The 18,700-nt window shown below is 43.1% G+C and overlaps 1 protein-coding gene across 3 annotated transcripts in view; it reads left to right on the forward strand.

Moving 5' to 3' along the window:
- Positions 1 to 18,700, forward strand: part of Enox1 (ecto-NOX disulfide-thiol exchanger 1) — a 560,948-nt gene that overhangs the window by 226,914 nt on the left and 315,334 nt on the right. For 2 of the 3 annotated variants that reach the window (XM_060391472.1, XM_060391473.1), the window contains exon 3: positions 2,544 to 2,649. The exons of the other annotated variant lie outside the window; for it this stretch is intronic. The gene's annotated coding sequence lies outside the window, so the exon portion shown is untranslated. The remainder of the gene's footprint in view (positions 1 to 2,543; positions 2,650 to 18,700) is intronic. 3 annotated transcript variants of the gene reach the window in all.

Consider the following 18,700-nt stretch of genomic DNA (forward strand, 5'->3'; position numbering starts at 1 on the left):
AAGGCGATGTGACGCCGAAGCATCCCCTGCTTTGATTTCTCCGCTCTGTGCTATCTCTAGAAAGCAGTATGTCATCCATAGCTGCAGTGGAGCCGATTCATACATATTTACTAGTTGCAAATTAGAAAGTGCTGCCCTGAGAGGGGCTGTGTTCTTTGTCTTTCCGCTCTTCTTCCCTTGCTGATGATTCAGGGCTCTTTATGCACCCGAATTCAGAGACTGCTTTAGGAACTTGTCATATTCTGTGTACACCAATAAGGTCTTTGTAATTTAAATGGAGTTTTATTTTCCAATTTAGAAGCTTGTAGGAGAGACAGACTGGGGGTTTCCTCCATCCTGTGTCAAGGCTTTGATGCAATGATTTATTAAGGTACTAGTCGAGATATTGATCCTGCTAATAGCCTCTGCCGTGCCTCACAATGTTTTACATTTTCCTCGTCTAAAAGACCATATTCCCTTTCTCCTCATCTGATTGACCATAAACGCTTTGGCCTTTTCCTCAGTAATTATCTCACTCACCAAAGCAGTGGATAAAAGTCAAGTATTTATAGACTAATTAGTGAAGTCAACATGTCTAAATAGGATGTTTTACATAATACCGGGAAGTACCACAGAGTACTGTGAAATTAGCAAAGTTTGGTACACAGAAAGTGAGGGTGAAAAGACAAATTGTTGAGAGCACGCACGCTCCTGGTGGCAGGTGTCTCTTGTGTGACTACTAGGGCACAGCCGAAGCCATGCTTTCTTAAGGTGCTTTTTCTTGTAGCTTCCCACCTTAGGCTGTTTTCACTGTTTTTTCTCTCTCTTTCTCTTTCTTTCTTTCTTTCTTTCTTTCTTTCTTTCTTCTTTCTTCTTTCTTTCTTTCTTCTTTCTTTCTTTCTTTCTTTCTTTCTTTCTTTCTTTCTTTCTCTTTCTATCCTTCTTTTGTTCTTTGGTTCTTTCTTGTTTTTCTTTTTTTAACTTGTGACTTATGAAAGTTTTGGAATATTAGCAGGTTCTGAGTCTATTTCTATAGATTTTATTTAGTGTTTGTGTGTGTGTGTGTGTGTGTGTTTGTGTGTGCTATGTATGTGTACTCTTTACAAGCATGCAGGAGCTTGCAGAATCCAAAAGTGGTATCAGAACTTCTAGAACTAGAGTTACAGACAGTTGCTAACTGCCATGTGGATGCTGGTAATATTAACCTCCCCCACCCCCACCCCCGCAATCCTCTACAAACACATTCAGTGCTCTTAAACCTCTGGCCTATTTCTTCAGGCCCCAAGGTTTGATTTTTTTTTTAGATCTTACTATCTTATGATATGAATGGTCTCATCAATATCATTTAACTCTTGGTAGACCGACCTGATAACAATACAAGGGAGAGCTGTTTTTTCACATGTAAAGCTCCTTTGTACTTAGAAAATGTCTTGAAAAGCAGCAATTCTCACCTAAGACATAATCAGCTTGGCTCTGAAAACAGGCAAAGCGTGCCACTGGTGTGATAAAAAGTCCCTGGGAAACCTGGTTCAAGGTGCAGAGACAAGCCTGATGAGCTGGCCACGGTCCTTGGAACTCACAAAAAGGTGGGAGGAGAGAATTAACTCCTGAAAATTGTCCTCTGACTTTTACATGCATCCCATGACTCATGAACACCAGCACACCACCTACATAATGCGCACCATACATGTGAGTGTCACACATACACACACAATAAATAAATGTTTTAAAGGTTAAAATAATATACCCTGGTCTTTATCCTGCCTTTGTAACCAATTTCACATGTTCTTGCACTGGCCACATGTGTCTTTTGGGTAGCAATTTCTTTGTTTTGAAATGAATGCTAAATTACTGTGTGACTTGTATTTTAAAAAAAATATATTTAAAATTGTTTTAGAAAGCATTTGCTGGAGAGATGGCTCCGTGGTTAAGAGTACTGGATGTCCTTCCAGAGGACCCAAGTTCAGCTCTCACATGGCAGCTCACAACTGTCTATAACTCCAGTTCCAGGGAACCAGATACCTTCCCTCAGACACACATGCAGGCAGAACACCAATGCCCATAAGATAAAAATAAATATATCGTTAAAGAAAAACTTACTCCTTTAAAAATAAAATACAAACCATTTCCAGTGGCATTACGGTCTACTTAAGGATGTCTTTGAGGGTAAATGTAGGCAGCTTGCAGCCCAGGATGCTATTAATTTAGTAGTAATGCTGCCTATTTTTACGTGTGGCTCCTCTGATCGAGTGGATGCCTTCATGCCCTGTGTACATTTGGGGAGATATGAAAACTCTTCCTGGAGTCACCGAGGTAATTGTGAGAACCTTTTGCACATGTGCAGGAATGTTTCAGTATGGAGGGCCCAAATGCAATTGCTTCCCCTCCAAGCGACATGTGTGCCCTGGGACTGGCGCTGCGTGCTTTCTTGCAGCGTGCCAGGCCAAGAGTGAGAAACAAGAGCAACAACCAAAGCACGTATCTGTCTGCCTATAATGCGCTTTCTGATTGTTCATCGCCCTGTATTGTTTTTAAACCCCCTACTTACTTTTCATTATTTGCAGGAACTAACAGTTTGCAAAGCCAGAGGCCAAAGCAGGACTGAATCCCGAAGGAGGCATCAAAACAAGGCTGTCGAGGCACTGTAAGTGAGCCAGTTCCCGAGAAGTGGTAAGTGTCTCAAGCCACAGAGACAAGAGCTTCAGCCAAGGGACCAGCCCAGGCTGCCGTAAGCACTGTGCTTCCCTGTTTCCATCCTTTTGTGTGAGCATTAGTGTTGGGGTTCAGACCCCAGACACAGACCTGGGAAAACTGCTGAGGGGCCTTTTAACCATAACGAACCTGGCCTCCAGGTTCTCCCAGCATGCCTCAGTCCCTGCCTGTTACAGGGCAAGGCTGGCATATCCTGCCCTCAACCCTGTCCTTTCCAGCCCAGGGCCTGGTCTTGCCTTCCCCTCGAGGCTCTTCATTATATAATCCAGACATTTTTTTTATTTCCTTCTCATTTCCTCTTTTTCTCTGCTCCCACACTTTCTATCACTGCCTCCACCCCTGACGGTGACTTCCCTGTCCCTCCTATGAGGTCAGTGAGACCACCCAAGAGTCCCCCCCCCCAATAAACCTGCCTTATGCTGTAATTTGGCTTGAATTGGCTCATTTCATCAGTGGAGAATACCTATCAAATAGAGTAATGGTGACCCTGCGTTCATTGTATCTGTGATGTGATGGCATAGACTACTCTCCTGCACGGTTGTTGCAGGAGGAGCCATCCAGTCCTACATCAAACAATGGTCCTTACATTCAGTTGTGTTGCCATCATTTGTCTTCCTTACCTCCTGGTGAGCCTCACACCCACGTGCAAGCACCAGTGGCGTCATTACGTTGCCTGTGATTGCCCACATCTTCTCATTTATTTCAATACCATTCAGTGCCCCTTTCTACCTGCCACAGACTATCACAGGCTCCAGAATTAACCTCTCTTCCTGGGTGTTATAAAGTGCCTAGATTTTTGGATGATGATGGTGATGGCAGAGGTAGTGGTGATGGTCTGAATGATTAAATCAGGACAAAATCGCATCCCTAAACTAATTTGGGACAAAGTTTCCGTGGCTGACAGAGCTCCTCCCTCTGCCTAAGGGTGTGTCTCTGCTCTAAATCTGGGTCTTCAAGATCATTTGGCTGAGGCATTATTTGTGTATTCACTAGCTTAGCAGAATACTGAAACCCTAGTCTGATGTGTGTAATGTCTGATGGATCTTGTCCATGGGTTGGTCCTTCTAGCTAGGAGGAAAGTAACATATCAACTTTATCTTGTATATACTCTTTATTCCCAGAAGTGGCCATGATCTTACGTGGACCGATCCCGTAGGCAGCAACAATTTCAGTAGATGGATGGGGGAGGGCAGTTACAGAGATGAGAGAAAGGCAGAAAGAGGGCAAAGGGCAGCCAGAGCTTAACCTTAACCTCTTCTGGCCCTGAGAGTCTGTGTAAATTAGAAAGAGAAGGGGCTGGAAGAAGGGCAAAAGGGAAGGGAAGAAGGCTTTTTGAAGACAGGAAAAGCCTCCAGGCTAAAAAATATGTTATGATGTGTTGTTTAGTTCCTAGACTAGAGGTGAGCCCTTTTCCATGGCTGCTGGGAGTTTCAAAAATGAGTCAGCTTGTGGCCTCCCTTGTTTGCCCCCTTAGGGACATCAGGGGAGTCTCCCTCTGCAAGACCGAGGCTATCAAGAAATACTTCCACATTTTCTTTTTAAGCATTTGCCTCCCTAAGTCACAACCCTCAAAGAGGGTTGGTGAGAGATCATAAGTCTGCCAGACTGACTGCTGAAGAACCGTGGCTTGTCCTAGAGAGAGTGGAGAGGTTCAAGCATCAGGGCAAGGGGTAGAGACAAAGACAGGGACAAGCCACCCAGACAGGCCAGGAAGACACTAAAATACAAGGAGGCTCAAAGTGAAACCTAGTTTCAGAAACCCTGCTTTCTGAGTGTGTGTGTGTATAAAGACTTGAAATGCCCTGAGCTTATTGAGTGTCATTTATAGAAGGCACTAGAAATGCCTTCCTTCTACAGCTTAGGGCCATCTGTGCTGGCCACACTCCCCTGCTCTGCCTGAGGTAGCCATGAAAGAACACAGCGTAGGGAATCAACAGGAGGCTGAAGCAGCACCTGTGCCATCAGGACATTGGGCGCAATTGAAATTGCTATAAAAGTGCTGGGTGCTCTTCTGCTTTACGGTCTCCGTCTCATCAAATGCAGTCATCAGGGAGCGCAGCTTCCTAAATCTGACTTCACTGCAATGTACCTTTTAAGATAAAAGTGGCGCGGGTATATAAAAACGCTTCCTATCTTTGAAATATCTGTAGCATTATGGAGCAAGCATGCCATGTCATTGTGAGAAGACAAATAAACCCCCACACCTAGCTTAATAGTTCCTTCCTGAAGTCTCATAACTGGCCACTGCCAGCCATATTCTTTTTAGGAGAGAGCACTTGGAGCAGGATTTGAGAAGGTCTTTCTTGAAGAGATGAGTGAAGTCTGTGAGGTGGCCAGGTAGGCAAAGGTGTTTGCCATTTAGCCTGGCAGCCCGAGTTTGATTCCAGGGACACACATGGTAGAAGGAGGGAGCCAGTTCCTTGCTCTTTGAGCTCCTTGTGTTCACCATGACACTTATACCCATAAACACAATCACGCATGCCCACACACAGGAATAAGTGAGTAAGGTGAACAAAACCTCTCTTGTCCATGATGATTCGGAGATCCCACAGATGTTCCTGGAATACAACAGAACACACCAGGAGCCTCCTCTCTAACCATTATGGATTACTTACGATCAAACTCACAAGAAATCAGGAGCCGTATTTTGTGATACGACAGCCTTGCCTGACTAGCACAAACTGGTGGTTTAAAGTACTGTTGTGATGTCACAGAAGGTTTATTGAACCACGATAATTAACTCTCTTAGGGCAATATAAAGCCCAAATCCTCTGCCATATGCATGTGTCCTGAAAAGAGCTGTTAGAAGGTTTTAAGGAAGAAGTTATTTTAAGTGTCATCAAGGGTGCGATTGTGGGAAAGGCACTCCACATCCCGGAAACTCTGTTTTCTCGTGTACTTGTGGCAGCTAACTGAGATGCATGTACAGTCCTGTCCAATCTCAGGAGTTAGGTGGACGTTGTCTACGCTGGGGTAGAAGGTAACAAAAGCTGTGTAAGCAGAACCTGTCTCTTTGCACCATCTCCTGGGAGGCCCTGCCTAGTCCGGTCCTCCCAGAGCTGGAGTTGGGTGCTTAGTTGCCTTTGGATGACTCTTATTTGTGGACAACAGATTCACCAGCATGCCCTATACCCTGACCCTTAGATCAGTGCTAGTCTCTCCTGAAACCAGAAGACAAGACATAACTGTGGGCTTCAGGGCAGCCTAAAGACCTTGATTACTAGAGTTCAAGCTGCCATGGTGGTCCTGAAGCCTGCCGTTCTGGAACTGGGTTATTATGGCAAGACATCATTTATATTGGAGACTTAGGAGGCTCAGTGCACACATACAAGTGCAAAAGCCTTCTGAGAGGCTTAGAACACATACAAACACACACACAGGCGCACACACACACACACACACACACGTGGAAAAGCCTTCTCTAAATATACTTTTACAGCCAGTGTATTTACAGTAACTGTAAATTTTGGTTATGTTAAAAATGAAACATCATCCAGAAAGTCATCTATCGCTGTCCCCGGGCTGTTTTTGCATTAAATGTCTTTGATCATAATGGAGGCAAAACTTCTGTTTTGGTGAAGTGGGGAGATAGACTAGAGATACAGATGAAACTAGTAATAATAATTACAGTTATTTTACTAGCTTTGGGGTTAAAAACAAGGACCAGTCCTTTTAATGGATTGCTCTACCACATGCTAGCACTCAATAGGCTGCTATTCTTGTCTGTGTTTGGGCCTTAATGGCTAGCTAAAAATACATTGTCAGTTGGTGAATTTTCAAATTGCTGCCAATCCACCATTTATAGGGTTGCTCTGTCACATTGCAGATCACTGGGAAGCCTGGAAACCTCAGGGCTAAGACCATCTTTGTTGTATTATCAGAAGTTTGCTTTTTTTATCGTTGTTTTAATTTAAGTCACTGATGTTTCGACATGAAATAATTAATGCAAACTCTATAGTCACTCCGTTTTCTGTTAAGTTGATTGTAAAAGACGCAGCTGTTTGAGTGTGGCAGTACAGGCTGGTAATCCCAGCTCTTGAGAGAGGCATGCAGGAGGATCACATGTTTAAGAATCATCTTTGACAACATAAAGAGTTCAAGGCAACCCTGAGCCACATGGGACACTGCCTCAGAATAAAAACAAACAGATCCACTTCAGAGCGTAGCGTAATGAAGAGATACAGAAAGGTTCTCATAATTTAACTACCTCGGCCCACCCATACCCTCACACATTACCCCTTGAGTGTCTCAGTTAAGTCTCCCCATAAGTTACCCCTTCATCTTTCTGTCACTTAGAATTAGGATTCTGTGACTTGAAACTCGAATAACCTTAATGATGGCTTCAGTTCAGGAATAGAGAGGAGCTAGGTATTGTTTTACTTGTAAGAGATTCTGTTATTTTCACTTAAGAAGAAATTATATATTCTTCATAGTTGGCTCCCTCTGAAAGAGAAGAGCCTTCTCTCTAATGCATTCAAATGATCAGAAGTTTCAGTCAGTTCCAAAGTGACTGTCTTATTTCCAAACCGATTTTGTATCTGTTATATTCAAAAGATGAAAAGAACGTTTAGCCACGTATGGAAAACCATGGCCTTTCTGTAATAGGTTTATTTGGCTTTTGTGATTCTCTAGCCTGTCTCTTAGAGAAAACAGACCACAATACTTGCAGAGAAGGGAAATAATTACAGTTTAGGGGCTCCACCTGCCTCAGGCAATGGCACAGAAGGTCGGGGCTGATCTCTTGTCTTCTGGGGTTCACAGCCATGTCTTGTTATTGGCAGAGCCTCCCTCTTTCTGAGCTACCTTTCTGGAGCTTAGCTCTTGGCCCTGGTATGGGTTGTGTGCGCCTCTTAAGCTACATGGGTAGCTCAGCAGCTATGGTTAGCAATACCTGATGATCACAGTTGTTAACTCAAAGGAGTCAGTTCAAATAGTAAAACTTCCTGAGTTTCCTATAAGCCGGATTTCCAGACAGAAGTATTCCTCTGGGCCTGTGTGAAAGAAATGCACCACAGTTGCACCTCCATTTATCTTATCTGGAGATTACTTAGGAAGTTCACTTTCAGATCTTTCTCTTTGATGTCTTTGACGACTTTATCAGTTCCCTTTTTCAAACAAAGATAACTTTTATCTTCACATCATTAATGAATATATTTAAAGTTTGCTTTTCTTGTCATTTACTGGCATGCAGTAAGTTACTATGTTCTTCTACAGGGCTCCTTGGGTTTTGAGAAATCGTTTCATTTCCACACTTTTGTCTTTGTTTTCTATTAGGGAAACCAGAGAAGAAACAGATTTAAGAAAATGAACTTGACAAAAAATGAACAGAAAAAGCAGGTGGTGGTGTTGTTAAAATTTTTTCTCCTAGGAGTAAAACTCAGACTTCATCACATAGTCTTATCTCCCTGTCGGTGGACAGGCCTTGGCATTCTCAGAGACATCAGCTGTCATCAGTTCTGAGGCAGGAAGACCCGCCAGGCTGATTCTTCTATGATTTTATGCTTGGCTGAGCCAGCTTATCCAACAATGCTGCAGGCATTGTGGGAACAATAAGCCTCAACAGACCCAAGGGGTGGCGTTGACAGCTTAGATAGGAAGTGGGCAGTGGAGTCCTGCCTGTGTCAGCCAGTTAGAAGGCAGGGACTTCCAGGGAATCCCCACTGGCAATGGGACCCAGCAAACCAGTTCCAGAGATGCATGAGGAAGAGGCGTTTATGGTGTTTTATTGACTTATTTCTGAGTTTGTTTCTTTCTGTTAAAGTCATCGAGATGGTAAAAGATAAGTATGGATGTAAATGAGAGCTCTTTTATTTTGTACAGTTGGATTGTTTAGAACAAATTGTCTTTTTTTTTCTTTCCGATGAACCACAAATAATGAGAAAGCAGAGACTGAGGATACGAAGAACATCTATACTGCTGTCAAAGTTCCTGGGTGTGGGTCTTTAGAAGGTTGCCAAGCTGAAGGCATACGGAAAGGACATTGGTTTGCTTGAAGTCCCTTCTGAACATTTCCCTTGCGGTGGGAGTGACATAAAATAGCCTTGTATACCCATAAGCCCCTGGGGGATGTGGTCCCTGCTGCTTACCGGTGACCTGGCACCTAAAACATGTAGGCAGAGCTTAACCTCCACCCGCTGCCTAGGCCACTCCTGACCAGAATGAGGGTTTGTCCGGTCCTTCTGATGCTTCCTTCCCAGCCTGAGCGGTACTGTCCTGAGAGGCTTCCTCTAAACCTGCCCCAGATGGCCCGCTCCCCATAAGCATTGGCCTCATGCTGCAATCTTTGCTGTACTGCTGGGGGTTGTGGTTGCTGTTGTAGGTGTTCTTTTTGTTTGTTTTGGTTTGATGCCGGGTGTTTGTTTTCTTTGCTTGTGTGTTTTGTTTCTTCTAGCCAGATGCCTGTTCTATGAGGGCAGAGAACTTACCCACCCCTGGATTGCCATGAGCTCAGCATTAACTCACATACTACAGGGTCTCTGTTAATACCGAACACTGGAACTTTCTAGGCCTATGTACATGAGGATCCAGCACCTTATGTGTCATATAAACAAAAGGTTTTCTTGCCCCCTGTCACGTAAGAGAAACTTTTAGCCTATCAAGATAGCAGGGTGTGCAACCAGGATCTGCTTAGTCCCCTGGGAATGGGCAGAGAAGGAGGAAAGTTCCCAGTCGGTAGTCTGCTACAGTTATGGATGAGAGTGAGAAGTTGAATTTGGAGGAGATGGAGGTGTGGGGTGGGGGAAGAGTGAAGACCTGAAGCTTTCCCACCCACTTTCCTGGCTTTGCTGCTTCTCTGGCTGGCATGACTGGCAGGCTCCCGGTTGGAGGCTGAAACAAAGGGATGAAGAGGTGAGGGAGGCTGTGGGAGATCTATGTGAACTTCTGGAGATGGGGCCAGTGAGGAAGAGGAAGCCACACAAGGTTGTCTGCTGCAGACTGGGGTGTAGCATGGAGATTGGATATGGTTACTCGCCTCCTCCCAGTACCTCCAAGGATTCCTGGAGCTCAGCCAAGGTGGCTGCCTTTACTGAGTGACGTGGAAGGGAGAAAATGCACAATTGGACATCGATCGTGTGTGTAGAGGAGATGTGAATAGCATCCTCTTCCATTCCTGGGAATCTGTGCTGTGCCACACAGCATAGACACAGGAGACACCAACAGGTCCTCCAAAGTTTCCTGCCTTTCTCTGTCTGTGCCTTCAACTGTTGTTCATTCATTCATTCACTTTCTGGAAAGTAGGAGGGGAAGCTGGCTCACAGGATATTACTCTCCACGTGGCCTCTCATAGGAGCCTCAGGTCCCAGGTGTTGTTTAGCATTCTACCCCTTCCCCAGTACTCATCTGGTCTTCCTGTTTATGCCATGAGAAAGGAGGCGGAAGCATCACAGATTATCTACATGTGATTGTTTAACTGTAGGATAGTCAGCAAATGGCCACCCTAGGTCATCTGGAAAAGGTACTTGCAGACAATTGCATTTTCATTCGTACCTTGAAGATTGTGTGATGGTAAAGCTCAAGTGGCTTCATTCACTTTGGGATCCTTTCGGGATGGCGCTCATCTCACTCAAGTACAGATAGCCTGTCTCAGCTATGGTCTCACTTTGTGTTACTGCTGTCTGGAGTTGCTTTGAGATGGCAGAGAGATGTTCAGAGGGTGAGTCTCACTTGCCCTGCATCCAGTGCCACTGCTGGTGAGTGTGGGGACACTGGAGAGGTGATGTTGGAGGTCACCTAAGGGGGGTGGCTACGGATTTAGTGGATAGGCCAATGCATCATGGTGGGGTGGTGTTTCTACACTGATTGGATGAGAAGAAATATTTTATAAAGAGACCAAATTACTGGCTCTACTTAAGCTGGCTCACCATCTTGTTTCAGACCCAAACAACTGTTCTTTCTTATCACTGAGTTCTTTCCTTTGAAGATAAGCAAGCACATCTTTCCCTCCCTGGGCTCCGCTTGACCAGCAGGTGCTTTCAATTATTAGCTTCTTCCGAGAGCCGAGGAACACACATTACAGTCCTGCCTGGTAAGGTGACACTTACTGGATGAAGCTTGACTTTTGTCCCGGCAGTAGCTGGATCACACGGAAGTTACGTAGTTGCTCCTGTGCTGTGGCTTTACTCCCAATGTTTAGCAAGCTCCTCAGAGCCTAGTGACTGGGCTTACAGTTCTTCTGGCAATAAGTTCATTGCGTTGATTTCTGTCAGCTTTTATCAAGCAGTATCTGTGGACGTGACCATGCACTGGCCCCAAGGGGAAGAAAATAGACGAACAATGGTCTCCAGGTCCGTGAAGGTTGCTTGGCTAGATGTCTAGAGACCAAGAAACAGTTGCATACACAGTCTCTCATTTTATCAGAATTTAAAAAATTAAATGCCTAACTTTTGCCCACATTTGGCACAAATCATCTTTTCGCAACAACTACAGCCGGGGCGACAATGTTAACATTAATTTTCAGGCAGAGAAATTGAGGCTCAGGGCAGGTGAATAACTCCCCAGGTCCGCAGAGGTGGGGGATTAGTCCCGTGTGCTGTGCTCTTGTTTTCTGGTTCAACAGTGATTTAGATGGGAATGCGTTTCCAAGCAGAGTCACCTCAGCTGCTAATTGGTAATGTCATCTATAGAAGAGATGAAGGAAAGAGATGACCTTGACAGTCTTTAAAGGGACGCCCGTGGCTAAGGGAAGTAAAAACTGTTAAACAGGATCAGTGTGAAGTGTAAGAGATAACTGGGAATTTCTGGGTAGTCAGAATCAACTTTTTTTTCCTCTGCTCTATTTTTAGTATTAAAAAAGTGAAAAGAAAAATCTGTGCTTTGGAATGAAGATAAAAATACAAGCAATAAGAGGGAGGACTAAAAGGTCTGTGGTATAACAGTCCTTCCTGTTGGTGGGAGGGGTCAGGGGGGAATAAATTCTGTACCTTGGTGAATCTGGACCGTGAAGCATTTTATAGGGAACTCAATGCCCACACTGGCGTATTCCTAAACAATATGCTAATGTTGCTTAATTAATTAACCCCCAGTTACCTCCTGCTTTCTCTTCATGCCCAGGAGAACCACCCTGAAGGCAGACAGCAGACACTGCAGTCTCCCAGTGCCCCCATTTCCTCCTATAGTACCATATCCAACACATGGGCATCTTCCCCTCTGCTGAAGACTGAATCTTCCCCCACCCCCAAAATCATCTGCTGACACCCTAAGCACCAAAGCCATGGGGCTGGGAGGCAGAACTTTGAGGTGTGGTTTAGTCACAAGAGAAGTGTCCTCTCAAATGGGAAAGAGCTCCTCACTCTGCTGTGAGAGGACACAGCCAGAGGTCAGCTGTCTGTGAGCCAGGAAGCACCCCCTCACCATTGCCAGCACCTTGACCTTGGCCTTCACAGCCGGTGGTTTACAAGTCCACGGCCTGGTGACACAGCAACCAGAGTGCACCCAGACTCCCGTGACTTAAATCCCAAAGACCTTTGGCTCGTCTACCACTTCATTTTGTAGCTGAGAGATATATGCCATTTGTCACTGGTGCTGCACAGTTTTCTGTGGTGCTGAGGGAGTTTCCACAGACAAAGGAACTCTTCTCTCTTCTGGGGAGATGCTTTTTGACATATTTTTTATAACTGGATGGAGAAAGAAAAACTTTCATTGTGACTCAGTGGCCTTCTAATTCCATCAGAAAGTTTTCCTTTTATATTTTGGAGCTCAAAATTTGAAAGCCCAGGTGCAATCCAGGCCCCGTGAGTGCTTTGTGGGTTATCATATTTTCAACTGTAAATTTGGTTTTATCACAGGAATGCCTTTTTTGAAAGTGGCGGTGCTGGGCCATTCTATTAAAGAGAAACACAAAAATTATCTTTCTCCAGGATTATCTCTTTCGATTTTCTTTTTGTGTATGTGAAAAATGCAATATAATAAAACCTTTGTGCTTTTGGTTCTTTGGAGGCAATGTCAACCTGTTCTGAGTTCAGAGGGTTTCTGACGGAATTGTGCATGATTTTCGTGGGAAGAGTAGCCTAAGGTGCACAGTTCAGCTTTGCTCAAAATTGTTTTCATTAAAATGGCAGAGAAAATATTAAGGAAATATTTAGGAGGTTCAAATTATGAGAAATTTTCAAAATCTTACAAATTATCAAATATATTAAATGATAGAAATACGACAAAATAATGAACAATAAATTTGGTAAGCATTCTAAAAGTGCTAGGTTTTACTGCAGATATAACCCTAGCATGGGTACTGCTGTTTAAGATCTTGATTAATAAAGGTCCCAGCGAGTCCTGGATCCCATCTTCTTCCTTAAGGGGGGATTGCTGGGGTCTCTCCCTCAGAGGCATACCTTTTCCGCCTGCTCTTGTTTCTCAAAGGCACTCCTTCTCTCGGGTGATAGGAGGTTAGTAGAAGACTAAATTAACACTTTCTTACTGTCCACTCCTCTCTATCCTTACTCTATCTAATCAGTTCTCATTGTAGCAATCTCAGTTCAGGGACAGGACTAGTGATATAGGTTGTTGGGAGAGTACCCGCCTACCACACCAGACATGGTTTGATCCCCAGTACGGAGGGAGAGAGTTCAAGGCAATCTGAGGAGGGTGCTGCCCTATGCGCTGGGCACCGTGTTCCTAACGAAGTCCACAGTTCCCCAGAGCACTACAGGACCCAGCTCAGAGCAGTTCTTCAACTTGCCTCCGGTCTCTTTTTCATCCCTTTAATTATCTTGACCATCCCACATGCCCAGAGCCTTCCATGTATCTCTGTGTGACCAATACCTTTTTTTTTCCTTTAAAAAGGTCACCTTGGGAGACTACATGTGTATTATTTATTTTGTATACAACCTAAAATGCTTTTCTGACACCGTGTTTAAGAGTTTTGTGTCACGGGATTGAGGAACTATCTTCAATGGAAGCATGTTTGGTTACATGTTTTACTAAAACCGATGTTGCCGGAGAATATCATAGTTTCCAGAGAACATATACAAATCTCATTTAAATTTTGGTTTAATCCTCCTTTGGAGATAGAAAGATGATAGACTTAAAGCCAAATATGTTAGCAATCATATAAATTGTAAGTAAATATAATACTTGAGTTAGAAGACATTATCAGACTATATAGATATTTAGTATAATCCTGCTTTCAACAGCTGCCTCTAGACTTAAGTAAACCTCAAGAGTTATATCTAGAGGTAAGTAAATAATAGGAAAAGATGCAAGCACTAAGTTCTCACATATAGAAGAGTCGTAAGACTATTAACACCAATAAGAATTGAGAAAATCTCCTGTTATGGATTGCATTTTGTAACTCTAAAAGCTTGACTTCACGTGGGAGTTAAAATAGTCCACGAGCTGTACTCAATAAAATACAGGCTACTTAAACAACAGAATGATAAAACCAAGAGGAGACATAGAAAGCAGCAACGACAGTAAGAGATCCTGATTTCTTTTTCTGATTGAGCATTTTGTAAAGTAAGCACTTTGAAAGTTTGTATAATACAATAACCTTTACTTAGGGATACAGAGACACTGAACATCCAAGTACAGAAAAATCACATCTTTTTAGTACACATGGAACATCTTTTCTTAAGCTTTTCTAAGCTTCTGAATGGAAATAACAAATCTGAAAGTATTTTACCGGCTGAACAACTGGATTTAAGGATGAAAGGGGTTAAAAGTTGATCGGGATTGACTCAAGCTATAAATCGGCAACACTGCTTCTGAAAGCAATAGTAAAATCTTAAGGATTCCCCCATTATAAAGTCAAAATTATATTTCAAACTAATGAATTGGAAAGGAAATTGCAATTCAACTTTTCAAATATTTTGAAATGATATAAAACTTTTGACATATAAGATGTTCAAATGCAACCAATCCTATCATCAAGGGAAATTTGTAGCTTTAAATGAATGTTAAAATGATTGAGAGCAGAAATTAATGAAATTGAGATTAAAAGAACAATGCATAGCATTAGTCAAACAAAGAGTTGGTTCTTTGAAAAAGTAAATTAATTTGGCAAACCTCTAGCCAAACTAACCAAAAGAAAAAGAAGACTCAAGTGTTAAAAATTAGATATGAAGGGGGCCTGGAGGTAGTCCAATATCCAAGCTTACCTTACAAAGTCAGAGAAGCAAGTACAGTGTGCATCTGCCAAAGAAGCACACGTGTAAGCCAGTGGAACACAGAGGACCCTCAAATAAGCACACACAGCAACAGCCGCCTACTTTTTAACAAAATTGTCAGAAACATGCATCAGAGAAAAGACAGCTTCTTTATCAAATGATCCTGGGAAAACGTGATTTTCACATGCAGAAAAATAAAACTAAATCCAAGGTTTCCACCTTACACGAAAATCAATTCAAAATTGATCAAAGAGCTTAATATAAGACCTGAAAGTTTGAAATTACCGGAGGAAAACATAAAAAAGAATACTTCAGTACAGAGGCACAAGCAAGAACTTTCTGAAACTAACTCCAGTGGCCAGGGAGTGATCCCAAGGATTTACAAAATGGGATTGTGTTACATTTAAAAGATTCTAAGAAAGGAAAGAATCAAAACATACAAAAAGGGTCTGGAGACTCAGCTAACTGTAACTCCAGGTACAGGGAATCAGAAGCCTTCTTCAGGCCTCCGTGTGCACCCCCTCCCCCATACATGTGGCAGACACACCCTACACATTACAAATAAAATGTCTTTTTAAAATTAAAGGCTTCTGTATAGCAAATGACACTATCAACCGAGTAAACAAAAACAGACTACAGAACTAGGAAAAATAATTTGATAACTACACACTGGACAGGATACACACACACACACACACACATCACCAAAACCCCCAAATCAGTAAATGGGCAAATGTGCTTGAGTAGATATTTTCATAAAGAAGGAATGTAATAATAATACTTACAAATGTGTCCCACAGCTAAAAGTAATCAGGAAAAGGCAAACTAGTACGTTTTGGCTCATATGTCCAGACACAACAGGGCTGATGTATGAATGCAGAGCAGCTGTGACAGCATATCTCAGACCTCACAAAATACTGTGGCTCAAGCCACACAAAATCCCGGTATAGAAGCAGGGATATAGGCAAAAGGCCCACTCCTCTCTAAAGAGCTCTTAGTAATTGAGAGCTGCTGGGAAAAGGAAAGTCAGTTTTCTTTAATGGTGTAACACCCCATATATCAACCACTGGCAAGGACAAACCTCATGTCTAGGAGTAACCTGTCCACACAAATTGCACTCACTAGTTTAAAGAGAGACAGAGAGCAAGAACATGAAACTGAGGTTCCATGAGTAAGATGGTGAGGGAATGTTTGGGAAAGGTTGTCCATTAACAGATAAATGGATGAAAGGATACATACACAAAGACATTTTATGCGGCCATAAAGAAAAAAAATAAAATATGATATTTATAGGGGAAAGGGTGCAACTGGAAATCGTGTTAAGCAAAACAAGCCAGATTCAGAAAAACAAATGCCATTTTTTTTTCCTTATATGCAGGGAATTAGAACATAAGAAGAGTTCATGGCAGATTTTGAAATTATCAAATACCATTATAAACAGCATTGTCAAATAAGTGTGGTCTTTGTTTAAAAAATAATAATAATAATAGCAAGATTGTTTACCACTCTAGAGCTGGTGGTAGCTGGGAGAATGGAGCCAATAAAGGAGACAGACTAAAGTCTCGTGCAATAGCCGACTTTATTCTGAGCATCAGACAATTTATACTCTAAGGGTTAAGAAGAGTCACATGAGTGAAATGTGAAATCACAAGGACGAGCCGCACTTTCAGTGGAACTCAGAAGCTGAATCCCTGCCTGATAGGTATGTTGTGCCTCCAGCTGCATTTGCAGAATCAACTCAGAGATGCCCCACCTAGCCCTCAGAGCTCAGGCAAACTGAATGTTATCTCCCGCCTGGTTCCAGTCAGTGATAAGCAGGCAAGGAAACACAGCTTGACTGTGGCTTGCCCTTATGAGAAGACAGAGAAAACATTGATTTTCAGCAGTGTAGTTCACCTAGTTTAATCCTGATACATTGTGTCTCATCTGGCGGAGACTTTGATAATTTAACTTGAGAGCATGTTAATTTTCAGTGAAGTATTTTGATACACTTGTCCAACTTCACAGCAGCAATGCTGAGACCTATGGGGCGGGGGAGGGGGTGGGGGGAATGACAAAGTAGCTTTCACCATCCTTGCTTGTACACCTCCCCTGCATTTCCCACGCTACCTCATCTTGGGGCTGAAAACACACCTTTATAGCAGTCCTTATGCAGGGTGTCTTTGGCTCTAGCTCACGCTCCAGATTTCTTCCACAGGGCTCACAAGTGTTGCCCCTGTACCCCGTGAGTTGTTTTGCTTGGTGAACGCTATTCACCAGCAAACTGTTCCCTTTCCACTCCAGGGAAGGTCTGGTAACTAGGTAGGAACCGTGACTGCTGACACTTTGATTACTAATCTTGATTGCCATATTGATTAGCCAGAGAAATGCCCAGGAAATCAGTAAAGCCCCCCGTCTGTGTCTGGTAGTATGCCTCCAGACATAATTGGCTCCGGATCTGATCAGCACAGTGATGGTTTGGGGAGGCAGTCATAGCTTTCAGAGGGGAAGTCTGTTTGCAAGAATGAGGTCACTGGGCACATGTCCTTGGGAGCTATATCTTGTCCTGGCTCTCTCTCTCTCTCTCTCTGTCCTCTCCCTGCTCTCTGGATGCCATGAGGTGAGCAGCCTCTGCCACTGCCTCACCTCAGGCTAAAGACAAAGGCCTCACCTTGACAGGGACTGAAATATCTCTGAGCTCTAAGACATCCGTTCCCCTTCATTAGCTTTGCTCTGGTGTTTAGTAACTGTGACAAAAGACTAATACCAAGATAACCATTCTTAGAGGATCCCCACCTCTGAGGCACACAGGCTGTAACCCAGGAGCACATGTTACTTGCCTCCATCACATTGACAGATGCTACTGAACAAATGTGACTCACATGTTTGGCTTCTGGGGCCCAATCAGACTATGACTGAATCACTCTACTAGCTTAGCTGTTTACTTGCTGTAGCATCTCTGCTTAGGAATCTGGAAACACCCCAGAGCCTTTCAGCACCCAAAGTCGACACCACACTGTTCTCAAGTCTGCTGCCTTTTGTTGTGGAAACTTGTCCATGTTTCCTTGTCACTTCTTTCCCTTCTGCTCCGTCCGTGCTGTAAAGCGGTCCAAAGAGACTCTCCCTCCCCATCCTCCACACAGTGCACATGCCCAGATCTACAAAGGGAGCCTCCCCTCGGTGCAAGGACAGGATGTTCCTCGCCCTGACCTCAAAAAAAAAAATGGTGAACGGCATGCCACTGTCTACAGCTCTATGGAAAATGCTCCCCTGTGAGCACGTGCAATTGCAGGTGACCAGAATCACAGTGCGGACATACTGAAGATGCCATTGTGTTTGAAGAGGGAAGGCGGCCACGCGGACACTTCTGTTTCTCTTTCATAATTGTGGTTAAGGAGGCATACTTTTCTTGCAGATGAGGTGGACTTAGGGAAAAAAAAAAAAGAAACTGCTTTCTAGATACTCCAAAAACTAATTATCTTGTATCCTTGTATGATTTGAAGCCTGTGGGCAAAATATGACATTTTTTTTATTAGATGTGAGTAAATCGGCAGTAGGTTTCTCTGAAGCAAATGCTGTAAACTTTCTGTGTAAAAGGCCAGATTTCTTAAATTCAAGGCTAGTTACCTGCTTCATTAAGAAACATGAATGCAAATAAATTTTATGAAAAAAATTATGGAAAGCAATTGGCTAGAGAGTGATTATAGAGGTTAATGTGTGTAGTAATTGGCTTGTTTAGGGGTGTACCATCAAACAAGATTCACCAATCATTTCTAGTTTAAGTAAATGATACAGCATCATAGCAATTAAAATATGATTCATTTTCTACAGGGTTTCTGCATTTACTTAAAAAAATAATCATTTGGGTTTAATCCAAATCAACAAAAAATATTCAGCATCTAAATGGAACATTTACCTTCGCAGCGCTC

Source organism: Meriones unguiculatus, chromosome 9 (assembly GCF_030254825.1).
Source record: "Meriones unguiculatus strain TT.TT164.6M chromosome 9, Bangor_MerUng_6.1, whole genome shotgun sequence".
Lineage (NCBI taxonomy): Eukaryota > Metazoa > Chordata > Mammalia > Rodentia > Muridae > Meriones > Meriones unguiculatus.